The following is a 26,097-nucleotide window of genomic DNA, read 5'->3' on the forward strand; positions in this document are numbered from 1 at the left end:
CCCTCCCCTCCCCTCCCCTCCCCTCCCCTCCTCAGTTTGTTGCTAGCTGGGGCGAGAGGGAGTCGCAGCTGGAACCCAGTGAGGAGGGGTGTGGAGGGTGGGGCAGAGGGGCGCACAGGGGTGCAGGAGCACCTGCTCCCAGCCCAGGAGCCACCTCGTCTGTCTGCCTCCAGCCCCTGGCCCACTGTTTCCTCTGCCCCTCCACCTTCCTGCTGGTGCTCATTTCCTCCACTCCCTTCTCACCGACAAAACCAGCGTGGGCTGGGCTGACCTGGTTTTCAGCCCCACATCGGCCTGTGACATGGCACCACCTCCCTGGGGTTGTGTCCGCACCTTGTAGAGGACTGACCCACCCAACGTGCGCCAGCGCTCGTGTGGCCGTCAGCCTCCCTTCTGACCTCTGATGCTTGTGCTAAACTGGCCACGTGATATTTTGGGTGGTGCCACTGCTTGAGGGGTCTCTGGAGGGTTAAGGACAGTGTGTAACACATTCAGCCCGACGCCTGCCCTGTGCGGGCGTCCCCCCTCCTCCAGCCCCATCAGAGGTGACAGGTATATGTAGGCAGGGGGTGGAAGGGAAGGGAGCACCTGGCCCTTGCTTGTGCACGCATCCATCATGGAGATGTCTGTGCGTTATGATGGCCTGGGTCCCCGCCACTGGACACTGGTACCAGAAAGCTGTCACGTTAATCCTAGGGCCCCTCCCTAGAGCCCTGGTTCCCTGCCCGCCAGGTCTGGGCAGGGGTCCCCATCACTGACCAGGCCAGTGATCCCTCTAGTCCTGGGGTTCAAGTTAACTCTGCTGTTTTTCCTAGAACTTTGGGCTTTTGCGGACCCAAATGCCTGCCTCTTTGTCCTTGGAGTTCAGGAGGGGTCCTTAGAGAAAGTGCCGGCCCTCTGGCCATTTCTGAGGTCTTCACTGTCACCTCCATTGGTCCAGCATCTGTCACCCATCTTGCTGGCGCACCTCACCCCCGGGGTATCCCATCCCCGAGGGCGCTCTGCAGTGTGGGAGGAGGAGGAACTCGCCCAGGGCTGCACAGTGAAGGGCCCTCGAGGCAGGCCGGTGGGTCAGCTGCCTGCTTTCCAGGGATGCCGGGCCTGCCCTCGTTGAGGCTCTGGGGTGTCCCGGTGCAGAGGACAGCCTTCCTGGTGTGTGGCTTCAGGCAGATGCTGGGGTGGGGCTCAGCTGAAGGAGTGATTGCTGGGGGCACCCCCGCTGGGTCTGGACCGTGGCATCCTCCCTCAGCCAGAGAGCACGGCCTCCAGAAAAGGTTTGTTTCCCTTCTCCTGAAGGGGCAAAGTAGCAAATTAGGCAAAATAGCAGAATAAGTCAGGCCTCGGTGCCGTGTCTGCAGCACAGCTGGTGGCTGAGATTCAGGTGATCAGAGGTGTGCACAGCGGCACCCACGGAGCTGTGTCGTCTGGTGCCATGAGCGGCTGCAGGCACAAGGAGGCAGTTGTCACGGGCACCCAGGTGCCCTGCTGAGAGTGGGTAGCCCACGCTGGTGGCAGTCATGGCCTCTAAGGAGGGGTTTGCAGGTTAGGGAGCTCCACGGAGGGGGGCGGTCCCTGCCCTGGGAGGCAGAGGGTACAAGGCTGGCTGGAACAAGGGGTACAGAGTGCGCCTGCGACTTGGCCTGCTTTCTCGTGGAGTTAGCTCAGCAGCTGGCTGCGGGGCAGTTCTGTTGGCGGGCTCATTTTAGAGATGGAAAAACAGAGGTGCCGTGTTTGTAAGGAGCGTGCTGGAGGCCTCAGCTGCGAGGACGTCTGCTGGGATTTGAACCCAGGCCTGCTGGTGTCAGGGGCTTTGCTCCTTCCCCACATGGTCTCCAGCTCAGTGACCGAGATGGAAACACAGAAGGGAGTAGGAGAAGAATCCTGTGAGGGTCTCAGGACAATAGCCATCGTCTGTGACTGACTCAGCCACCATCTTCCTACCTCTCTGCCCCTCCCTCTTTTTTTCTTCTCTCTCTGCACCATCCATCCACCCATCTAGCCATCCAGTGACCATTTATTGAGCACCACTGGGAGCCAGCATGCTGGCCTTTGGGGACACAACACTGAATAAGACCTGGTTCTTGCCTCACAGAGCCCCCAATGTGGGGGCTGGGGCCGGGGAAGGTGGGCAAATCAATGGACCCTTAGGATGCCAAGGGGCAGGGGCTGTGCTGGAGGTGGCACAGGCAGTGGGGGTGGCCTCGCCCTTAGATGGACACAGAGGCTCCCCTGTGAGAGGGCTGTCGGGCCTATGGTTTATCCAGACTCAGCACCAAACCCAGGCCTCCTGGCCCCCGTCTTTGCCCTGTCCTTCCAGAAAAGGGGAAGGCCCTCTGAGAAGCAGCCCAGCTCCCCTTTGGCTGTGGTTCCTCCATCTGGAGAGCGATGGGGTGGGGCTAAAGAGACACCCCAAGAGTCCTTGACTGAGTGTTGTGAGGCTGGAGGGATCTGAGGAGGAGACGTCCTTGGCTGGGGACTGGATAGGCTTTGAGGCCAAGGTTAGGGTTTCACTGGATGGAGAGAGAGGCAGGAGTTTCCAGATAGGGGTCCACAGGGCAAGGCCCTGGAAGGTTCTGAAGCCTGGCAGAGAAGCCTCAGGGTCTCGCCCGGCCCTGTTCTTTGACCTTATTACCACTGTGCCCTGGTGTGAACCTGTTGCTCCAGCTGGACTGGTCTTGGGTTCCATGAGTGTCCACCCACCACAGGCCCCCTTCCCTTGGGCCTCCCCATACCCCAGGACAGACTCCTGACTGTTGTCACACTTTTGATAGACTAACTGGGTCTCAGGTCTCTGTCCCCTTCACCTGGTGGAGCCTTGGCACCCACTGGCCATCATCACCGTTTGCTGAAGTAGGGAGAGGGGACAGGTTGGGTTGAGGGGACTTGAAGGCCTGGGAGGACCCGCTGCAACTGAGCTTCTGGTCCAGGGTCTGAGGGGAGGGAGAGGACCTGTCTCTTGGTGAGAATCTAGTTTGTGAAGGTTGTGGGCGGCTTGTCCTGAGCAGGGAGCCCGGTGACAGCAAGGCCGGGCATCCAGTGGGTGTTCAGGGGTCTTGCTGCTGTCTGGCCCCTGGGGAGAGCTCTCCAGGAAGGATCAGGGAGGGGCCGGCTGGGAGACCCGGTGCTGCAGAGCCCTGCAGACAGGGGACCGCCTTCTAATTACAGCCTCTGGCAGAATGACAAGGAGCCACACTCTGTCAGCCGGCCTGTGCCATCTTGTCCCCTGGAGGAAGTTCTGATGCCCTCTCGGGACCGCCTTTGCTAAAGGCGCGGAGCATGGATTTGGCGTGTCAGTAATGTGTTTGTGGGGTGGGGCTGAGAGAGGCAAGTCGGGGCCAAAACTCAAAATCATTTGTAAAGGATTTGGTGGCAGGTTCTGTTGTAGCAGTGGGTTTTGTCAACAAGAGGGCCTGTTAGGTTTTCCCAGGCTAGCTGGCTGGCCAGGGCTCTGCAAAGCTGGTCCCTCTGTCCAGGGACATAATCCCATAGCCCTGTTAGGACATTGCACTCTAAGAACTTTCCTACTGGGTCCCAAGAAGAGCCATTCTGGTGGTGCTGACCCTCAGGGTTGCCCAGATGTCCGTATGCACCCAGCACAGAGGAGGTGCCCACGTGTCGGGGTCAGCCAGGCTTGGGCTGTGGGGGACCCTTCCACAGTGCTACCTAAGGCTGTGCTGGAGAGGGGGCATCGCAGGCCTGGGCGGCAGCCCAGTAACCCAGGACACACTGCCCAAGTTGTCAGGAGCAGGGTTCTCACCTCCAGAACACACTCTGACAAGATTGCCGGGTGGGTCCCAGGAATTTGCTAATAACACCAGATACCCTACAGGTGTTTATGTGGATGTAAATTTTTTTTTTTTTAAAGAATTGATGCCTCCAGGTTAGCCTTTTCATGATGTCACCCTCACTCATGTGTACCCCCATCCTGAGTGGGAGTGAGGGGCTGGGTCACAGCTGGGCAGCAGGTGGGCCTCAGCCTGAGGCCCACCTAGGGTGAGCACCTGCGGGCGCCGTGCATGGTGGGAAGGTTGCCGGAGTTTGCTTTCTGCTGCTCCCCTTTGCACAGGCGCTGCAGGCAGAAAGGGCCGGCGCCCAGCAGGCTTGGAAGAAGCCACTTCCTCTGGCTTTCTGGGCTCTTCCATGCATGTTGTGCTCTTCTGAAGGCCTTGAGAAGTCCTGCACTGAAGAACCTTGTTTCACGCTGACCCAGCGTTTCGAAAACACACAGAGCCCGGAGCTGTTGTTTCCCTGTTTTTAGGTGTCTCTCCAGTGACAGGCTTTTAAGTTAGCTCGGGTTTATTGCTTTGTCTCTCCTGAGGAAGTTAAGAGCTGTAACATTTATTCCTTTGTTCGTGCAGCAGACGGCCAGTGGAAGTAGCTGAGTGCTTCTGATTCTACTCTCCGGGGTGCAGTAAGTACACTGAGGTTCCGGGCACGGTGCCCCCGCCTGCCCCAAGGCCCCAGTCCAGTGCCCCTCCTTCCAGGGGTCTTCTCTCGAACCTCCCTCCTGCCTTTGGCACCCACGTTCATCTCTGGCAGTCCCACCCTCTCTCCAGACATCCCTGCCTGGCACCACTGGCCCTCTCCCAGGTGCCCTCAGGGTGCAAGTCCCCTCCCCTACTGTTCACACCCTGAACCCAGTCCTGGATGCCCCTGGGAGAAGGTGGAGGGTGACCTCAGGCTGTGCCTTTTCTGCTGCACCTCTGGGGACCGAGCCCCCTTTTACTGCATGGCCTGTTGCTGACTTTGGTGGTAGCCTTTGTGTGAGGCATTGATGAGTCCTTCCTTGTGGCCTTTAGGCTTTTCATGAGGCCAGTCCCAGTGGCTGGGTTGAGGTTTGGGGGTGTGTTGGGAGTATGTCTACGCTGCCCTTAGAAAGCTTCAGGATTGCAGGTTTTGCGTCCTGTGCTAGGGTTTGGGGATCCAGTAGCGTGGGGTGCTCTTGGTGATGAAAGTGGAGTTCCCTCTAGTGGAAATAGAACACCGTGCACTACCCTATGCTTACATCCCTCCTAGTTTCTACCTGTCAAGTCTCCTCATGCTTGGAGAGCCAGGGGCAATGCTGCCGCTTCCAGGAAGCCTTCCCTGACACCCAGGCAGGCTCCTGCAGTACCCACCCTCCTCTGTATCTCTCTTTTGCGGGTAATCTGTGAGACCAGAACAGTGGGCTGTCCCGCCACGGAGCTGCTTGCCGCTGCCAGGGCCTGCACCCTGGGGTGGGCCAGCTCGGGGCTGCCCTCTTGCTGTCTGCAGGCTGTGTGGGCCCCTAGAAGACATGGCCCAGTGTGACCAAGGGTTGAGTGAGGGAGGGCGTTTGTGGGGGTGGGGGATGCTCTCAGTCATCACCCTGCAGCAGGTGGAGTGGCCCCTCACCCCTCCCTGTCCCATGTCATTCTTTCCCTCCTCCCTCCATGCAGGGAGGCAGGTCCTAAAGCATTTGCAGCTGATAACGCTCAGCCTTGGCCTGGCTGTGCCTCCCTTGGGGTCCGTGCTGGGAGGGTCAGTGTTGAGCCTCGTCTTCCCCACAGATTGGGGGCTTCTTGAGGCAGGGGCAATAGCATCGCCTCTTCTGGATCTGTAACGGGTGGTAGGTCTTGGAGGCTGGGGACCCGGCGGTGGGAGGTCGGCTGGGGTAGCAGGAAGCAGAGGGACAGAGAGAGAACAGGGATGATTAAAGCTCTCCTCCTGGCTGAGCTCAATGCCCGTGCAGCTCAGGCTTTGCTTCCTCCAGGAAGTCTTCCCTGCTTTCACTCCCCAAGTTCAATTTGGTGCCCACAGGCTTCCAGAGCACCTCATGCTTCTCTCTACTGCTGTGTTTCCCCTTTGGCCTTGTTGTCTCTCTCCATGTGCCGTGAGCTCCTGGAGGGCCAGGTCCGTGTGGCTTGCCCCTTGTGTCCCGAGCAGTGTTTCCAGGCACACAGTAGGTGCTCAGTAAATGCGAAATGGATGAATGAGTGGTAGAGGGAGCCAAACCAGAGGAGCCAAATACGGCAGTAGGGCCAAGGCAGCCGTGGGAACCAGCGGTGGGGGAGAAGGCAGATGTTGCAAGAGTGAGGAACAGAGAGGTGCCAAGGGAGAGGGCCTTGGATGGCCTTGGGGCCTTGGTGGGGTGTGCGGGGCTGGCTGGGCAGTGGGCCTTAGTACCTGCCTGCCCATCAGCACAGGGAGGTGGTGCCTAACCTTTGCCCTCGCCCATGCAGTTGGGGAAAGCTCGGAGCTGTCTCCCTCCAGTAGGGCCAGTCTGTGGCCCAGGCTGTAGGGAAGCAGATTCTGCAGGACGAGACGGGGCCTCTGGGGCGGGCAGAGCTCTGGCCCCAGTAAAGTCAGGGCGGAGGTGGGAGGAAGGTCCTCAGGTGTCTTTGAGACGCTGACCCCTTTGTCTTTGAAGCCTGCTGCCTGGTTTCCTTTTGGCGTGTGCCAGCGTGGGCCCGAGGAGACACGGGGAGTGAGAGGGGAGATGTGGATGTGGGGAGAGTGTTCAGAATGTAAAAAGCAGCAGGAGAACACTCCTGGAATCCAGACAGCATTTGTCACAGCCATCACGCCTCTTTTCCAAACAAAAGTTCCTCTGTGGACGGGTCTCAGGCGTCCGGGACTCTCACCCAGCTCCTCTCCCGCGTGGCCGCTGGGTGTTTCCTTACATCGTGCCGCGGAGGGTTCAGAGGTTCACTGGGGCGAGGCTGGCCTGGCATGAGCTCTTCCTTCTGTTCCTCAGCACGTCTGGAGCGGCTGACCCTTCCTGACCCCGTAGCCTTCAGTCCAGCTGTGGCGCCTCGGTCTGGACACATCAGTCTCTCCAGGAGACACGGCGGGCAGCGTGTCACTTCCCAACCCCCGGGCAGTGTGAGGGGCGGCCAGCAGGTCCTCGCACGCCCCAGCCCACCCGACGGGGAGGCAGAGGGCCTCACGCCCTTGGCCTCTGACCCCAGCCCTCTCCCCTGGGGAGGAATGTGGTTCCTGGAGCGTCTCCCAGCCAATCTAGAGAGGATTCAGGGAGGAGTCCTAGGGTGGGAGGGCATGATGGAGGTTGCTCTCTGTAGAGAAGAGACCGTGGCCAGAAGGGACCATACCTCAGGAATGGGGGAGAAAGTTCCTTCCACTGTAGTGTGAAGTTCTCTGTTCCTCGTAAGTATGAGAAAGCCAGGGAGGTGGTGAGGACTGTGGAGGAGCATCTCTGTGCTCAGACTGGCCTGATGGGATCCTGGCTCTGCTCTTTAAGACGTTTGTGCCTCAGTTTCTGCACCTGTAAAATGGGGATGTTATAGTGCTTGCCTGCAGGGTGATTTTTATGAGTCACTTAGATAACGTGACATGACAGAGTTGGCATCTAAAAAAACCAATGGCCATCATCGTTATATTCTATGGATAGATTCTAAAAAGTTCCAGTGAAATTGCTGGGCTGGTTCTGGAGGCTTTGCTCACGGGAATCGCTGTGTGGGGTCTGTTCCCAGGCTGCAGTGTCCCTGGGTGCGAGCGTTCATTTGTCCATGAGAAGGTGGTGGAGGTGGAGGAGGCCGGGTGGGACTCGGCCTTCGCACTCAGGCCAGGCCTCACCGTAGGAGTGGGGGCAGCTGGCTTGGAGCCTCTTCACCTGTCTAGCGGGTACAATCAGGGGGCTTTGCAAGAATGAGATGCAGAAATGGCTGAAAGGCCTGACAGACAGATGCAGGCTCTAATAAAGGGTTGCTCCACTTTTCCTTTCCTCTGTAGGGTGTGCTGGGCTTGCCCACCTGCCCAGAAGCGGCCCTGGGCTCTGGAGCTGCTTCCCTGCCTGGAGCGCGTGCCCTGGGCTCTGGAGCTGCTTCCCTGCCCGGAGCCGGTGCCCTGGGCTCTGGAGCTGCTTCCTTGCCTGGAGCAGGTGCCCTGGGCTCTGGAGCTGCTTCCCCGCCTGGAGCTCATGCCCTAGGCTCTGGAGCTGCTTCCCTGCGGGGGAGCGGGCAGGCCCGGCTGCTTTGGAGCAGACTTCCTCCTGCAGCACTGCTTGGGGCCCCTGAGGAGGTCGCCGGGCACGGTGGGCTCAGAGCTCTTCCAAGGTAGAGCAGAGTGTGAGGCCAGGGCCTCGGTGCACCGAGCAGGCGTGGGGCGCACAGGGGAGACTCTCGCCTGCGCCGCACCACCGTCTGGCGCCGGAGGCCGAGCACGTTCAGTGGGGATGTTTTTATCCTCCATCGGCCTCTAAGGAGCCAGCCCCCCTCTCCCCGTCTGCTGCTGGTGAGAGGGTCAAACAATTATGGGTCTCCTCATTTCCAAACCAACTGGGAAATTAAGTCGCATCTCCATCAGAGCACTATTAGTAATTTTCAAGAAAGAAGTAATTGAAAGAAACTTTTTAATACCCTCACCAAATTGGCATGGGGCATGGGAACCACACGGGCTTCTCCCCACCTCCCCCTCGGCCCCTCCGCCCCTCCCCCTACCGTCTTCTCTCCAGCAGACCCCACCTGGCCCGGCTGCCTGGCCTGGGTCACTGGGTCCCGCTCGGGCTCCACCACCGGCTCCTGCTCGCGAGCTGCCTGACCCTCCAGTGCTGCTCCACTCGGTACCTCTTGTTCTTCACCTGGAAACAGAGGTGGTCCAGTTCCCCTTCACCTGGCTGTCGGGAGGTGTGAGGGAGGTGACACCCAGGAACTGCTGGGCCCTGTGTCAGGCGTGTCAAAGGGCTCAATGACTGGTGGCCGCGCTTCTCCTGGTGATGCTGGCACCACCGTCAACCGTCACTGCCACTACCTCCGTCATGCTGCTGGGTGCTGCTCAGGGCTCAGTCCATGCCCATTGTGGCACTCCTGGGACCCAGATCCACCAGGCACTTCTCTAAACTCCTTTTACTCCCGTCTCAACCACGTATTTGGCGTTTCTTTATGAAAAGCTGTGGCGTCACTTGTGGTGGGATAATATTACTAATGCTCAGGCCTTCACTGAGCGTTGGCTCTGTGCTCAGCCCTCCCATGCATCATTCTACCAGTGCCACACAGCTGCCTATCCCCACTTACAAGGAAGACCCTGCAGCTCCGAGAGGCGAAGGGACTGGCAGAGCCAGGGCTCTGGGCAGGCCCACTGAGTGTGGCTCCAGGGACCCCCGTGGGGCTCCGGGTGCTGACGTTGGGCCTGTTTAACTGCATGTGACGTGATGGGCTTTCCGGCTGCTGGAGGGTGGAGCCCACAGAACCCGCTGCTTCAGACGGGCTCCATCTACGCAGGGACTTGTGGGACAAGGAGGCAGTCTGCCCTCCGCTGCCTTTGGGGTCAGGCCGACCAGGTTGCTTAGCTGTGTGACACAGACTCTCTGGTCCCTCTACACCTGTTTCCTCACAAGGAATGGAGGTCTTGTTCCTGCCTCATGGGCTTGTCATGAAGATGAAATAACAGTAGCCGCTTGAATGATGCCTGGACCTCGAGAGTGTTCTGAGTGGCTAGGATCAGGAGAGCTGAGAGGAAAACCCAGGGCTCTCCCTCATCCCCGCAAGGGTGGGGTCCCCCGTCCCTGGGCGGATCTGCCAGCCCCTTCTCCGCCTGCCACCTGAGGCTAGATGAGCTCATTCCTTGCACCACGCCCCCAGAGCCCCTCCCCAGGCCTGGGGCAGTGCTGCCTGGACCTTGGGGCCTGGGTCTGCCTGCCCACAGCAGCCTCCCACATGCCTGTGGGGCCCAGCGGGGTGCATCCTCCCTATGTCCCTATGGCTGTGTCCCCATCCCGCCCGCCCCCCCCCCCCACCACACATTAGGACAGGCTTGTCTCTGGGGTGGGGGGTCTCAGGAGAAGTCAGCCAGGAACATTTGACAAATGGGTAATGTACTTGGGGGAGCTACACGGGGGTCCCCCATTCTTTTTGCTGTTCATTCATTCGGTCAGAAAATTGGAAGGCTTCTCCGAGGCTGGTGGGCCTTATTCCTGTGGCTTCTCAGTGATGAGGAGACATACGAGGGTTCCTCATTGGGAAATGACCCAATAGCACAGCAATCTGTGACAGGAAGTAGCTCTCCCCTCCCGCAGAGGCCACCTCCTGCCCCCAGGGTCCACTCTGACTTCGGAGCCCCCCTCAGCACCGCAGCTTGGTGTCTGGCGCTGGCGCCCACAGCTAGTGTTGGTTGAATGAATGGGCGCATCCATAGATGGAGGAATGGAGGGAAATCAGGAGCGGCTCCTGGGCCTTGGGCATGCGCTCAGCCCTGGGGGCTTCTGCAGCCACGGGGGCAAGAGCCAGCAGACCCTCGCTCGACAGCGAGCCCACGGCCAGTGCTGGGCCGCCAGCACTGCCTGAGTCCAGTGGGTTCTCTCTGCTGCAGAGTGGAAGGTTCCAGGGCTCCCGATTCTGGGGCCTAGTGGCACCCCTATAAACTCAGGGCCATGTGCGTTTAGCCTGTTCTCTGGGAAGTTGTCTGAACGAAGCTCCTGACCCTGACCCTGGAGACCTGGCCCAGCCCTCCCAGTGCTGGGGGATCGTCCCTGCCTGTCTGGGGACAGTTCAACACCAGGTTTGGCTGCTGCCAAGGCAGATGTAAACCACGTGGATGCTGAGATCTGGTGCTCGCCTCCCGGGAAATTATTGCCCTGAGTTATAGAAGGAACTCAGAGACTTGGCCCTGTGATGCTCCTGTGTACGGGTGCACGCGAGCATGTGCGTGTGTGTGCTGCTAGGTGAGTGTGTGCCTGTTTGGTGTGCATGTTATGTGTCACTGTATTTGTGAATGTAGGAGTGTGTCTGTGTTACTGTGTGTGTGTGCATGCATTTGTTTGTGAGTGCATTTCTGATTATGCACGGGTTTTGAGTGCGCGGCCCTGCCTGTTTGGGAGTGTATGCCTGATTGTGCATGGGATTTGAGTATGTGGGTCTTCCTGTTTGGGAGTGTATGTCTGATCGTGCACGGGTTTTGAGTGTGTGAGTCTTCCTGTTTGGGAGTGTGTGTCTGACTGAGCATGGGTTTTGAGTGTGTGAGAATGTGTGGAGGTTTGAGTGCACACACACAGCTTCTGTAAGTCCACATGGCTGACCAGTGGGTGCCCATACCTCCTCTCCATTCCCTTTGGCCCTGCAGAGGGAGGGGGCTGCCTGGAGCATGCTGGTTTGAAACCAGCTTGGCCAGGGCTCCTGCTGGGTCTTAGAGACCTGGGAGGGTGGGGTGCTCAGGACTTGGCTGGAAGCCCTGAGAGCCTGGCCTTTGATATTTGATCTGTGGCCCATGATGGCGCTTTGTTGGTGGGAGGGAGCATCGAGGGTGTCTGTGAATCGCTGGGACCCTGAACGCATGGTTGGGCAGGCCCCTTTCTTCCCCTGGTCAGGAGGCTCTACCACACAAAGTGGAGGTGAAAACATCTCACCATGCCTTTCCAACTCAAGCAGGCTCCGTTCCCCAGGCTGCAGCCCCTGATGGTCCGACTTGAGGTACCACTCATGCTGTATTCTGGTTGGTGCCAAATTCGCATAGAGTACACTCTTTGGTACCTGCTGGAATTGTGCAACTTGGTGGCCCCATCTGAAGCTTCCTGACTCTCCACTTCAATGTTCCCAGCCCCCTGGACCAAACACTCACGTCCTCTGTGCTTGCTAATACTGGCTTACTGTTGGCCTGTCCGCCTGCCGCTCACACCCTCCTCCTCTCCAGGCCCTTGACTGGCCAGCTTCTCCTGCTGGAATGCCTCCCCTGCCCTGTCACCTTCTATTCCATGATCCACCTCTGGGCCCCCTGGGCACGGCTCCAGTGTTGGTGACCGTTTACCTGTCTGTCTTTCCAGCTGGACCAGGGGCGCACTGAGGGTGGTGAACAGCCCTTCTCTGGGTCCTGGCTTGTGCCTGGTACAGACATGAAGGCCTCCAGGAGTGTTGGTGAGTGACCGAGTGGCACTGGGGAGGGCTCCGCATTTGGAACATCAGTGCTGGAGGATGGCCACGTGTTCTCCGCTTCCTGATGGGCAGGCGATCTGAGGCAGGAATGATACGTGGAGGGGCCTGGGTGCGAAGTCTGGCCTGCCCCTCTCCTGCTCTGTGGTCTTGGGCAAGCTGGGATCCTGTTTCCTTGGCTTGAAAACGGGGCTAGGAGCCCTCAGTGTTGTGTGGCTCAGGAAGGGTCACCGATGGGCCGCGCTCAGCAGTGTGCCGGGTGCACGGTGGGCGTTCTCTAATAATAATAATAATCGCAGTAGTAATAATCAGGGCTCAGCCATCGGTGCTGACTCCACCTGCCTGACAGGCTGCTGGGACTAGATGGAAAGAGGCCTCCTAGTAAGCCCACCATCCTGTCCACACCCCTTACACTCCCACCTGCTGAGTCTGAGTTAATCTTTGGAGCCCAGACCCTGGTTTGTCATCCTTCTCTGCCCTGCATGCCCAGGCCCCGAGCCCACCAGGAGTCCTCGTGCTGCCTGGCCACATATGGCTCCATGGCAGCGAATCAGAGAGAGTCTTTTGGAAAGCATGCCCGAGTGAACACACAGGGCAGCCGTCCAGTCCTGACACGGGGGGCTGCTGCTGGGCTCTGCGTGAGTCCTGCTCCTCAAGGTCGTCAGCCTCTCCATGTGCGCTCGCGCGATGAGGCGGGCTGGACTGCAGGGTGGTGGCTGGCAGCCTCGGGCCAGCACTCAGGCGGGTGCCTGGTCCTCCACTGCCCTTCCCTGCATCCGTGGGCCAATCCGCGAAGGTTTAGGGGTGCCTCCTGTGTTCCGTGTCTGCTGGACTCAGGCGATAGAGCCACACGCTGGGACAGCGCTGGACTTGGGGCCGACTCTTGCTTTGCCTGTCACCAGCTCTGTGACCTTAGGCAAATGGCTCCATATTTCTGAGCCTGAGCTTCCAGGTTTGTAAAATGACCAGGTGAGGCTGGCTGGTTTCCAAGGGCCCTTCCTTCCAGCCTAGCGTCCTGTGAGTCTAAGGGGTAAATCGGGGGCCTGTCCCTTTCTCAGAGACATTTGCATTCTCCTTGAGAAGACAGGACATGTGCTGCCCGAAGCACAGGCCCTGGAAGAGTGGGTTGGATGAGTGTAGCTCAGACTGCTGCTATAGTTGGGGGCCATGAGTCCTTGGGCAGGTGCCCGGGCCGTCTTGGGGGACCTTCTGCCCATCCCAACGGTAAGCTGCCTGATGCAGACCTTCTGTGCATTCAGCTGCTCCGCCAGGCGCTGAGTCTTCTTCCTTCCAGAAGGCTGCTGGGCTTGCCGGCCCGGCATCCTCAAAGTTACAGGGAGGGAGGAAGCTGGCATAGGAGTGCGCCGTGTGGCCCTGCCCCCTCTGTCCCCATCACATCCCCGAGGAGGACCTCCACGTTGCTTGCAGACTTCACTCTCATATTTTATGTCTCCAGTGCTTGGATTTCTGTACCTGTCTCCTGCCTGGTGTCCCTGCTGCCCGGCCACCCTCGTCTCTGCTCTTGTCTCCAGAGTGATCCGTGTCACATGTGGCCATGCCACGCCCTTGCTTACATGCTGTGTGGCCCACATGCACAGATGGAGGGTGGGTCTGTCTCCCGTGCCAGGGCGGCTTGATTGGGAGAGGCTGTCTGACGTCCTGCGTGAGAAGGACCCCGAGGGCCGCTGGGGAGAAGTGCCGTGATGATTAGCAGTGTCCGCCATAGATCAGGAGAGGTGTTGGCGCTCTTGGTCTCGTGCAAACCTTGGTACAGGATAGTGTTCATGCCTCTGGTAACGCCCACGGCCTCCCTCCTTTGGGGAGCCTTCCCTTCCTCTCTCCACTCCTTCCCCAGCTCCCAGAGACTCAGGTCCTGTTCTACAATTCATTACTGTCGCCTTGTCCTTTGCTTCCACGAAGCAAAGCCTTCTGAGAGTCCGGGCCACATTCACTTTGTCATCCACAGGGGCTGGTCGGGCACTGAGCACCTAGCATACATTCAGTAAATGACAGAGTGAATGTTTTACTGGAAACAGTTCATTCTGAGTCCCCAGGAACACCCATGTGGCCAGTTCCAGGCTGAGCCATAGGAAGGAGCTGTGTGGGGCCCATGAGGCCTGGCCTCAGGCTCCCAGGCTCCCAGCTCCAGGTACCCACCACCTGCCACATGGTGGGGAGGGGAGATCACTATCTGCTGCCATGGAAAATGGTGCAGTCTGTTTTTAATAATTATAAACAAACCATGCACAAAGTATTAATGTGGAAAGTTCAGGAAAGTATAAATGAAGATGGAAAAAGGCCATCAACAATGCCATTCATTATCCAGCAACAACTAGTGGCAACAGGGACATCTCCTTCCAGGACCCCTCCTCCAGGATGCCACCTTGGTTAAGATATCCAGCTGCATTTGCCACTGTGCATCCTGGATTTTTTCACTTGATATTTTAACAGAACCCCTTCCCATGTTATTACATAAGTCTGTAAATGTTATTTTCAGTGATGAATGTTCCATCATTTGGACAAGCTGTGATTAGTTAACCATTCTTTTGGGCCATTTGGAGTTGTTCTCAGTATTTTGGAGTTCTGCACTTTTCTGTGACTTTTCTGTGGGGTCTCTCTGGGGGGTAGGGAAATGTAAGTGGAACAAATGGGTCAGACTGGGAATGCTCTTCAGACCTGGAGAAAGTTTTTATGCTACTTTTGGGGAAAAGGTGTGAGAGAGATGGTCTCAGAGTGTAGACCTGTGGAGTCAGTTACTGAGTTAGGACGTCAGCGTGCCTGATGGCAGGCGATGCTCTGAGACTCTGCTTTTCTGGAAAGGACAGGCACAGCCTGCAGCTTGAGTAGGGAGGGATCCAGCATTCTGTGTGGCATCCTGTCACCTGTGGTGACAGCTTAGGCAGCCTGGGTGGATGCGGCATGTCAGATGGGAAAGCCCTCTGTGTGTCTCGCCAGGCTGCTCAGGGTGAGGCACTGACACATTCCTGTCCACTGCTCGTGGATGCCATGCCAGCCCCCCACGGCTGTCTGCCACCATACTCACCCCTGGCAGGATGCCCTCTGTGCCAGGCGGGGTGTGGTTGGTGCCACAGAGAGCTGATAAACACCACTTGTCCACTGTGCGGCCTCCAGGAGCCCCTGATGCGTGCGTCTGCCTTCAGGGGTCTCCCAGTTGGCATGCGGTGGGGGAAGTGGCCGCATTGACAGCACTGCCTGTGCAGGGGCCGTAAACACTGTGTTGCGGGTGGCACAGCTTCCAGGCGCAAAACAGAGCGTCCGCCTTTGTGAAGGAGGAGATGAGTTTTTACGGGGTGTCGGAGGCCCGTTAGGGGTGTGCTGGGGCTGGGCTCCTGACCAGGGGCGCTTCGCCCTCCTTCCTTCCTGGCCTCCTCCTTTCCCTGCGACCCTTCCTCCTATCTCCCACCACCGTTCGCTTACAAGCGTCCTAATTTTGAGGAGAGGCGGCAGCCTCGTCAGTACAATCTGACGATTTGAAGACCATCATAAGCTCCTTTGACATCGGGCATGGGTGGAGGGCTCCCCTGCTGTCTGCCCAGATCCTAACCCTGGGCCAGCCTGTGCCAGGCCCTCAGACACATCTGAGAGAGAGGCGTGAAAGATGCATTGCTGAGAAATCCGGCAGCCGTTGTGTGCTTTTGAGGTAAAGACCGTACTTCTTTTTTTTTAATAACTGCTTTATTGAGGTATAGTTCACATACCATCAAATTCGCCCTCTTACAATGTACACTTCAGTGATTTTTAGAATATTCACAAAGTTGAACAACCATCACCACTATCTAATTTCAGAACATTTTTATCACCCTAAAAAGAAACCCTGTACCCAGTTAGCAGCTAGTCCCCATCCCTTGGCAATCACTAAGCTACTTTCTAAGATGACACCTTTTAGTGTGTGTTTATTTGCAGAAATTCCTAGATGAGAGGTCAAATATTGATAGCCCTTAGATTAGGCCTATACTGTGTTTTGAAACTCATGAAACTTGAAATAAAATCCCCATCCCTGACTCTGTTGAGAGTCCAGCACACCGGCCCTCATCCTTGCATGGGAAGAGCCAGCCAGACAGGAGCAGAGGCTGCCTGCTTTCCACCGTGGGCCTGCGCGTTCCAGTTTGCCACAGTCTTCACCACTCTCTATTGCCTCTGGCCTGGGCTGCTCCCCTGTGTGACCCTGTAGGCGTGGGAATTAGCAGTGCTTGCCCTAGATCTCTGCCTCCTCTAGCAGATGGCACACTGTCAGCTATTTCCTGACCTTTGCACCCTAGATTCTGTTCTGTTATGTGGCCCACTGCTCACGTCAGGGCTCCCGTGAGAGTTCACCCAACTCTTGCCAGGCGTAAAATCTGTTTTCCCAAGAGCAGGTCTGTGTGGGATGTCAAGGAACTAACCTCCATGCCCAATTCTGAGCGTGGAAATGCTGTCCATGCCTAGACCGGCATATGTCAGGGCCTAGCTGTCCTGCTCTCTTCCCCGCCTGCCACCTGCCCTCCCCTTCCGTGACACGGCTTCCACTCCTTGCTGATCCAAGCTTTGTGTAGACATGAGCCCGCTTGGCCTCTCGAGCCGTTTAACCTGCTGTGATTGAAGCTGTGGCAATTAAATTTTAATTGAGATGCACGCCGCTTAGGCAGACACAAGACAGCTACCGCTATTGCTAATTAATTTTCTTCAGAAATGACAACGTTTAATAATTATGCTCCGTGACGCTTGTGTTATTTATATACTTTACCTCTTCTGGTGCCGTTTGGTGGTCTCCATTCAGACGTAGCGGGTGGTATTCTCACGCTTGCCCAGCGCGATGGCTGCAGGTGTGAGCAGACGCTCACGCTCCATGAGTGGGCAAGAGCACCTTCATGGTGCTGGAGGTGTGGTGTCTTCCTTGGGGAGTGGGGGCACCTTGCTGCCTGTGCCCTCTCATCCAAATGCCCAGGGCTTCTCTGGCTAGGAGTTCTGATCCTCTGAGGCAGGAGAGCAAAGCCATAGAGAGCCTGGGATCTGAGTAGCTGTAGACTTGGGTTGTAAGTGTGAATTTGGGCCAGTCGCCCCAGCTTCCTCCCCTTAAACTGGGAGACCCTCGGGGAGACCATGGGAATGGCCGGATCACAGATGGGATGCTGGCCCGGAGCTGGCCCAGGGGACCGGCTGCAGCTGGGCTGAGGCAGAGGCATGCCAGCACATGGAATAGCAGACCTGACCCTTCTCCTAAACTCCTGTCACCCAGTGTTCCATGGCCCTTGGCCCTTGGACCCTGGGCCTTTATGTTCTCGCCCAGGCAGGTCCAAATCCTCTCTTTGGCTCAGCTCTGCTTGGGGCTAGGACTGTCCTCTCAGCCAGACAGCGCCCCAGCAGGCCCTCTGAGATGGGGACTGCACCCGGTGCTGGTTTTCCAGCGATGGCAGCTCCTGAACCCAGGCCACCTCCGTCAGGTGCCCAGTCAGGTGGGGGAGAAGGCACTGGCATTGAGCACCTGCTGGGCTCTAGTTTGACACATAGCAACACATTGAATCTTCCCAGTGCAGGTTATGTTATGCTCAATTTCCAGAAGAGGGAAACTGAGGCTCCTAGAGGCTGGGTTACACAGCTTATAAGAGGTACTGTTGACTTGGGAATCCAGTTCTGGCTGACTCCTTCCACTGTGTCACCTTTTCAGGGGAGGTCTGGTGGGGACTGAGAGGCCTGCCGCCTCAGGCCCTGGGGAGGGGCTGGATGGGGTCAGGACCCCGTGTTGTTGAGAAGGTCGGACAGGTGCATGGGAGTGGGGGTCAAGGTTTCTGGAACCTAGGGCTCTGGTCCAGGACGGTCTCTGGTGGTGGGTCATGGAGATGTTGGTGGAAGGTGGGGCCTCACTCCTAGGAAACATCTGTGGGCCGTGTGCATGTTTGTGTCCCAGTTATGGGGCTCCCCCACTGCCTCTCGAGGCACCTGCTGTGCTGGGATGTTGGCCATGCTCTGTGCCCCTTTTTGGGGAGAGAGAGAAGCCCTGGTGCACCTGTGGCTGTGTGCTGTGGGCTCATCTGACACAGGATGGATGGTGATGAGGCCTCAGGGATTTGGGATGGGTGGTCAGGCGCCACAAGGCAGCTCTAGACCCCAACCTACCTTTCATTTCCTTGTCTTCCCTCCTACCCTGGGTCCTGCATATGCTGTGAAGGGAGGGCCGGGGCTGGGAGTATGTGATGAGTTTTGGTATGGTCCTGCTGTGCAGCATTGGGAAAGTATCTTCTCCTCTCTGGGTTTCAGGTCCTCATCTGTAAGAGAAGGGGTTGGGCGAGAGGCTCCACAGGTCCATTGTAGTTGGGAAATACTAGGTTGTGAGCTGGCAGTGTGATGTTGAAGACAGAGGGGGTCGTGAGGCCTGATGAAGGAGTTGTGAACCGAGGTGCATTCTAGAATGGGAGAGAGACTGCATTCACTCCTTCAGAAAATCTGAAGGAGACCTCCTCTGGGAGCCCACCCAGCCATGGGGTCTGTGCTGAGGGTTCAGAAGTGACCAATGCAGTCCCAGCCCCAGGTTGCCATTCTGGGAAGGTGGGTCCCCTGTCAGGGTACCAGGTGTGTGCTGGAGGCCTGGCTCTGCCTCCTGGCCTCCCAGGGAAGACAGACAAGAGTAGGGAGTGCCCTGGCCCACCCACTGGCCCCAGTGGGTCTGGTGGCTGGAACAGGCGGGTTCCCAGCATTCCCAGCAGACTCCTGGCCCTCCTTAGGCCCTGGGCCTGCTCCCTGGCCCTAGACATGCTTGCATGGGGCGGGGGTGGCATCTGGTGGGGGTTGGGCACAGCCAGTGAATCTTGGGCGGAAGCTGGGTCCTGCGGATGGGAGGGTAGGCTACAGGGGGCCTGGCCAAGACCCCGGCCTCTGATCCCCAGTCTAGCCTACCTCTGTGTGAGCAGGAAGCTGTGAGTTCCAAGGAAATGGTGGGGTGTGGGGGCTGCAGAGCCTGGGGCTGAGGCGGGTGGAGGCATCTTGGCAGATGTTCTCCCCAAAGGGGCCAGAAGCGTTCGTGGGGGCGTGAGGGAAGGGGCCAACCGGTGGGGGCCAGCCTGTGTGTGGGTGGGGCTGGGGACCCAGGGGACTGTCTCTTCTGCCCCTGAGCCAGGGCCTCTCCCACCCGGAAACCCCCTCTTCTCCCAGCCAGGAAGCTTCTTGCCCCTGAGGGGCCTTACCCCACCTCCGCCTCCACCCCGGCAGTGAGCAGAAGCTCTGTCGGCAGGGAGGGACCGTGGTGTCCAGCACCGGAGCCGTGCTGTCAGGGGTGTGTGTGTGAGTGCATGTGTGCGAGTGCAGATGAGTGTGTGGCTTTATGAGCATGTGAGTGTGTGTCAGTGATAGTGTGAGTGTGTGGTGTAAGTGTGTGTGAGTGAAGTGGGAGTTTCTGAGTATGTGTGAGGGAGGGGGTTGTGGGCCTGGGTGCTGGAAGGAGGGAGGGAGGGCAGGTGCTCTCTGCCCCACAGGGTATCTCTGGAGCGTGGGCTTGGGACAGGCCTGGTGGGGGGCCCTGGGACCTGCAGACCTGCGCCTGCATAGCCTGGGGTTGGGCGCAGGCGGGGAGCTTGGCAACAGCTGGAGAGAGAACTTGGTGTTCTTGGCAGATGGTTCCTTCAGGTGGACGCCCTGTTCGGGGGCAGTGGCGAGTGTGGGGTGTCTGAGCTCAGCAGGAACAGGGTGGTGACAGTAGAGACTCTTGGGGTGTAGAAGCTGCTGGGGGTCGTGGGGCGGGCAGCTCTCCCGGGCAGGGCCGGGCCAGGGCAGGTGTGAGCTGGAGGCCTCGGCCGTTGGGTCAGCGTGGTGCTGATGCTGTGGGACTGGACGGGTTCGGAGGAGGGATGGTGGCCAGGTGCCTGCCGACCGCGCTGCCCGGCCCCTGGCCTCAAGTTTCTCCTCCCGTGGCTGTGGCTGTGAGCCGCACCTTCCCTGTTGAGAGACGAGATCCTCCGAGGGCCGGCTTGGCCCCGGCTGGCGCGGGTGCTGGGCCTCCTCCTGCTGTCACGGGGCGCCCGTTTCTTGGGCAGCTCTTGGGTTTCCTGGCCATTCCTTGGTCTCTCAGAAGCATCTCGTGGGCAGCTCCTCACACTCTCCCACCATCTGGTACTCAGGCTGCTCCTTTCGTCGTCGGGATTCCGTCTCTGCCGCACATGCCATTGCCCACACAGCTGGAGAAAGTAATTTGGGGAGCCAGGCGGGCTGTGTGCCCTGTTCCCCCGGGCAGGGGACACAGGGCCGGGCCGAGCCCTGGGCTCTGTGGTGCCTCAGGAGAGCAGTGACAGGGCGGTGAACAGTGGGGTCTGTGTGCTCTGCTACTCCTGGGGCATCTGAGGGGCAGGCAATGGGAGACTCAGGTCGTACACGTGGCCGGTGCGGGAGGTTGCCTCAGGACCTGTGTTTAGTGGGTGTGTCGCAGGCAGGGGGGCATGGCCAGGGGCCTTCCACATAGGCCAGGTGAGATGCTGGAGAGCTGGCACCCCTCGCCATGCAAACCCAGGGCCTCTGGCCTGCTCGTCCTGCTCTTCGGGGCTGTGACAGGGAAGCCGCCAGGTAGGGGTAGAAACACCAGAAGTTTTGTAGACTGTGCTCCTGGTTGTGCCTGGAAGTATTGGGTTGAACTAGAGGCAGGGCGGAGCCCTGGGGGCAGCCTGCAATGAGCTTGGGCACCTGGGCCACCAGCCCTGCCTGAGGGATGGGATGGAGGATGCTTCAGGGGAAATGGAAGGTGGAAAATCTGGGTTCAGAGGCCCCAGTGTGGCTGTCCCGGGAGCCAGGCTCTCAGGGCAGTGCATGGCCCAGGGAAGAACAGAAACTCCCCTCCCTGTACTCCCCACCCATGTCCATCCATGTCCCCCCCAGAGAATAAAGACCAAGGTGCTGTCCACTGTGCGCAGTCATATGCCAGTGCTGCACTGAGTACTTATGTGCACTGGATGTGTAAGGTATGTACTGACAGACAGACGGACACATCTCTACCCGATGAAGCCAGCACAGTTATCATTTCATTTTACAAATCAGCTCAGACAGTTGAGCAGTTTCTCAAGGTCCCCTCTGGAAAGGCCAGCGGGTCTCATTGCCTCCCAAGACAAGCTACGACCCATAAAATCCTCCTGGCCGTGGGTCTTGCACAGGAGTGTGTGTGAGACCCCGGCCAGCACTGGCCAGGGGGCCCAGGCCCTCCTGCAGCCAGTCCCTGGCTTCCCAGGCCCCTGCGGTCAGCCTCAAAACCTGCAGGCACTGAGCATGCTGGTGCTTGGAAGAAAAGTCCCACAGGGTCTGAACCCCTGCCTTGGAGAAGCAGTTAGGACAAACCAGCCTGGACACTGCCCGGGAGATCTGGGGCCACTGTCAGGAGGGTCCAGACCCAATGTGTCTCCCACCCTCCCTGCCTAGCAAGAGGATTTAGACCCTTGTGGTTCAAGACTAGGCATGGTGGACATTTACTGAGGGCTTTCTGGGTGCTAGACACAAGTCTGTGTTCCAACTCACCCTTTACGGGGGGTAACTGATGGACAAGATAAGTCGACTTTCGAAGGGCACACAGCAAATAAGGGCAGGGCGGGGGTTCTACTCTGAGGCAGCCTGGTCCTAAGCCTTGCTCCTGACTGCCGTGCCCTCCTGCCTCCCCACGCTGGGACCTGCCGCCTCATGCTCCGTTCTTCTTTCCAAACCCAGCCGCGTGCAGGTCTGTGCTGTCTCGGGTCAGAGAGTATGTGTGTGTGAGAGCGTGTGTTTGAGTGTGTGTGTGTCTGTGTGTCTCTGTGTGTGTCTTGGGTGTGTTTGTGTTTGGGCAAGTGGGAATGAAAACAACACATACATCTTTTCCAGCCCAGTAGACATCACTGCATGGTGAAGGAATGTGGGTTCAGCAAAACATTTTTTTCTTCATAGTACGTAAACACCTTGGGGTTTCTCAGTTCTCAGAAAGGCATCTATTACTCAGGTCTTACTTAGCAGTTATCACGAAAAAGGAGGCCTGGTGTGAACACACACACACTCCCTTTAGCAGCCGGAAAGCAGACCCTCCTGGAATTCAGATGAGGCAGATGGGTGGACACCAAAGTCTTAATTGCTGAGCTCTGGCTAGGAGGGTGGAGGCCATGCCAGCCCCATGCCATCTTCCATTCCTTCTTTCTGAGAAGCTGAGACAGCCGTCCCCACTGACAGGCGCGGTCCTGGCTGTCTAGCCCATTGCCGGATGGGAAAGAGGGAAGGGAGGGAGAGGGGAGGGGAGAGAGAGAGAGAAAGAGAGAGAGAGAGAGAGAGAGAGAGAGAGAAAGGAATGAAACAAGGGAAGAGAGAGAAGGGAGGGGGAAAGAGAGAGACAGACAGACAGACGACAGATGGAGGCAGAACCTGTGGAGTCTTCACAGGGCAGTGGGGTGCCTGCCGCGCACTCTGCTTCCCCAGCTGGAGAGGGAGCTTCCAGCGGGCAGGGGGTGTGGGATCTGCGGGGGAGGCTGAGTGGGGAGCCCGGGTGCCCTGCGGAGTAGATGGCATCGCTGTCAATTACAGACAGGAACTGCAGCTTGGACAGGGTGAGTCTCCTGCCAGGGTCCCCCAGCTGGTTAGTGGCAGTGCGGGGCCTAGGAGCCTCATCCGCCTGACTCTGGCCAAGCCGTCCCCTCTCAGTAGGAGGACGCTGTTCCCTTGGTCCAGGCACCCGTGGCCCTCTCTGATGGGCCCTCTCAGCTGAGCCTCTTCCATATACTCTGGGTGGCAGCAGCCTGAGTATCAGTGACTTGCCCTTCCTTTGACAGGAGTGACAATGATAGTGACACTTGCTGGTGGACCTGCCCTCCAGCCGCCCTCACAGCTGCATACCTCCTGCAGGGTTTAGAAACTGTAAGGTCAAGGCCTTGGCTCAGCAGAAGTAAAGTGTAGGAGCTTGTGGGGGACCCAAGGGCCATCTGGGATATGCCATTGGTTTGCCAAGTGTCCAGGAGCATTTGTGTCATGATGCCAAGGCTTGCTGTGTAAATCACCTTGATCTTATCACCCCTCTGCTCAAAAGCCTTCAATGGCTCCCCAGTCCCTTCACTATAAATCCCAGACTTCCTGGCCTGGCACATGCTCCCCCTCCCTGTAGCCTGGTCCCTGGCTGACTGGGCCCTGCCCTCTCTGTGCTCCTGCTCTCCAGCTGTCCCCTGCCACCTGCACTTCTCAGCACCCCGTCTCACCTTTCCCAACTTCTGCCAGGCGGTCTTGCTGTGAGTGCCCTGTGCGCAGGCTCCAGGGGTCCTTTCTGTCCCCAGGGCCCGGCCCACAGTCCTGGAGATGTGCCAGGGCCAGAGCCGGCAGCCGGGCCTTGGCTCCCTGCTGGTTCTTCCTCAGTGCCACTGCTGGGAGCTGCGCCCATGGGCTGAGGGGTCCAGCTCCACTAGACCTTGCCTCTCGGGTTCCCCGGTTTCCATGGGCTGCCATCAGCACCGGCTCCATCTCCCCACACCTGCCCTACCGCCACGCTCCTTCCCTTCTCTCGGTGCCTCGGTTCCAGCGTGTAAAGCTCGTGGGGCCTGGAGGCCATCCTGTCTGACACGCACATCCTGGAGATGTGGAAACGGGCCCGGAGAGGGATGTGGCTTCTCTGAGCAGTTCAGGGCAGAGCCCGGTTCCCCGTCTCCCAGGGAAGCCTGGTGTCAAGCTCTCTGGAGGGTTTTCTCACCTGTTTCTGGGCAATGTTACAGTCTCAGGAGGCCAGTGTGGTAACCCTCATCCTACCTCTGCCCATGGCTGCCAGGCTGTCGGCTGACCACAGCTATGACGTCCCCATCTGTCCTGGGGCCTGGAGCTGGATCACCGTCTGCCCGGAGCCCCTGAGTCCTGAGGAGCTTTGACTTTTCACTCACAGTTCTCACAGCCTCCGTTGGCCCTCGGCAGAAGCCTCTCTCTGCCACGGTTTCCTCGTCTGGAAAAGGAGACACTCGCTGTGCCTGCTTCTGGGGCTGTTGGGAGGATGAGATGGGAAGAGCCAAGTGCCCAGCAGAGGCCAGGCCTGCAGCTGCTGCCGCTGGCCATCCTCCAGCCTCCCTGCCATCCCTGAGGGTCAGCCTGCTGAGTGGGGAGGAGTGTGGTAAGTGACCTCTGAGGAGGTGGGTGTCACGACTCCTGACGAGGACAGGGCGGGGGCTTTGGCGCCAAACCTGACCACACTGGCCCTGGCTCTGTGACCCTGGGCAGTTTACTGTCAGCCTCTCTGAGCCTCAGTTTCCTGGTCTGTAAAACGGGATCATCAGAGTGCCATCCTTGTGGGAGGTCGAAGTGAGGGGACGTGTGAGGGACCCCTGTAAGAGAAGGGGCTCAGTCGGTGTGGATACCCCACCTCGGTTTTCCTCTGGGTATCTCAAAGCTGTCAGCATTTTAACAAAGCCTCTTGGAACCAGAAAAACAGAGCTCAGACAGAGAACCTCTTAACGGTGGGATTTCAGACCCGGGTGGGCGGGAGCCGCCGGGAGTTGCGGAAGATGGGGGGGGCCTGTTGGAAGGAGCACTCACGCTTGCGTGGGAGGCTTGGGTTTGAGTGTGACGTCACTTCAGGCATGTTGCTGGGTCTTTCTGAGTGCAGTTTCTTCCCTGTGCGGTGGGATAAGGGTACCCGCCTTGCAGGTGCCCCCTGGCTGTGGATGGATGGGCACTGGGATGCTGGTGGCAAGAACAACGCGCTCAGTTTTGTTGTTGAGGGCCCTCCTTTCTCCCTTAGTGATTCTGTCATCCCATGGGGAGTGGGAGTGCAGTCCCCAAATGCATTATCCTTCTTGGCCTCCCCTCATTGGGTTCGGGAGAGGCATACCCAGTCCCCTTTGAGGAAGGAAGCACGGGATTTGTTTGTATCAGCTCCTGCCCTCTCTTCCCTGAACCCTCTCCACTCTGCCTTTGCCGAATCCTCTGCTTCTGTTCTAGCCCCTTCCACCTCAGAGAATGTGTCCATTCTTTCTCCTGGAAACGAGGAGGAGGTGCTGGGGGACGATGGGCAGGGGTCCCGAGGGTCCACCTCCACCTCGGAGGGGCTCGGCACAGGCCCTGCCTAACCTGGCCGTGCTCCAGGCGTCCTGGGGCCTCGGTCGCAGGCAAGGAAGGTTCGATGGCACTGGCTCTGGTGTCTGGGTGAACAAAAGGAGAAATAAAGCAGCTCGCACAATTCTTGGCTTTTAAACATTTTCTTTGGGGACGACTGGAGGGAGCCCTTGGGAGAGGGGAGATGTAGAGGGAGTTGCTATCTCTTTGTGTTCTGGGGAGACTGAGACTTTAAAAGCTTCTTCAAAATATTTTTGATAAATTCAACTTATTGCTCCCCAAGATTTGGGGCCAGCCTGGGGCAAGGTCTCTGAGTCACAGCCTCCTCAGGAGGAATCCTTCAGCCGTCCCTCTGGAGGGAATCCTGGCCTCCGAAGGGGAGGGTCCTCGCTTCTGATGGGGAACCAGGCACCCTGGTGGAAGCTGGACCCCATGGGGTGTGGAAAGTGATCAGACCCCCAGGCTGCATCTGTGCTGCCTCGCTTCTCCCAGTCCTGGTTTCTGCTCTGTCAAGAGGGAGGTGGGGACAATTCCGAGTGACATTGTAGGCAGTGAAGCTTGCCCTGGTGGACGCCGAAGGGTGAGTCCTCTCTGCAGGCGGAGGACCCAGGCGGGCAGACCCGCCTCCTCTGGCCTGCTGGGGTCGGGGCTCTGGAAGCAGCAGCCCCCTCATTCTGAGGCCCGGGGGTCTGCCCCTGGAACTGGCCGAGGACACAGTCACCTTCTGAGATTTCTCCCACACCCTTTTCCTTCATGGTCAGAAGTAAGGTTTGGTTTGTAGTTTCTCCTATTATTTTCTCTACAGTCATTCATAAAGAGCATTTTAATGGAAAAAACTGTATAAACTTTACATTAAAGAACATTGTCAAAAACCCAGCATCACCCCAAATCCAATCATCCTAACACAAGATTTTTTTCCTATAAATTGTCCGCCCCTTGTATATGTGGTTCGTTCTCCTAGTTGCATTTGTAGCCTGCGTCCCCCCTGGTTTTATTTTCACCCACCCTGTGAGCTCAAACACCTCTATTTCCATGTCTCTACAACAGTGACTCACGATAGTTGCATGCTGCTCCCTTCTGCTGCTGTAAGACTGATGTATTCAAAACGTTCCCCTCCTGTTGGCGTGGAGGTTGCTTCCCGGGTTTTGCGAGTGTGGTAACCCTGAGGGAACAGCTGGCGCGTCCCTTATCTGTGACTGTCGGCGAGGCGGGCCCGGGCCCTAGCGGGTGTCTTCCTGCAGGGGTGGAT

The 26,097-nt window shown here is 58.2% G+C and overlaps 1 protein-coding gene across 5 annotated transcripts in view; it reads left to right on the forward strand.

The window, feature by feature from the left end:
- Nucleotides 1-26,097, forward strand: part of GLI2 (GLI family zinc finger 2) — a 252,502-nt gene that overhangs the window by 25,573 nt on the left and 200,832 nt on the right. For 2 of the 5 annotated variants that reach the window (XM_070507498.1, XM_070507497.1), the window contains exon 2: nt 4,359-4,411. The exons of 1 other annotated variant lie outside the window; for it this stretch is intronic. The gene's annotated coding sequence lies outside the window, so the exon portion shown is untranslated. Of the gene's footprint in view, nt 1-4,358; nt 4,412-11,731; nt 11,823-26,097 lie in introns of all 5 variants that reach the window. 2 more of the 5 variants (XM_070507496.1, XM_070507495.1) reach the window with 2 other exon arrangements.

Source organism: Equus asinus, chromosome 4, assembly GCF_041296235.1.
Source record: "Equus asinus isolate D_3611 breed Donkey chromosome 4, EquAss-T2T_v2, whole genome shotgun sequence".
NCBI lineage: Eukaryota > Metazoa > Chordata > Mammalia > Perissodactyla > Equidae > Equus > Equus asinus.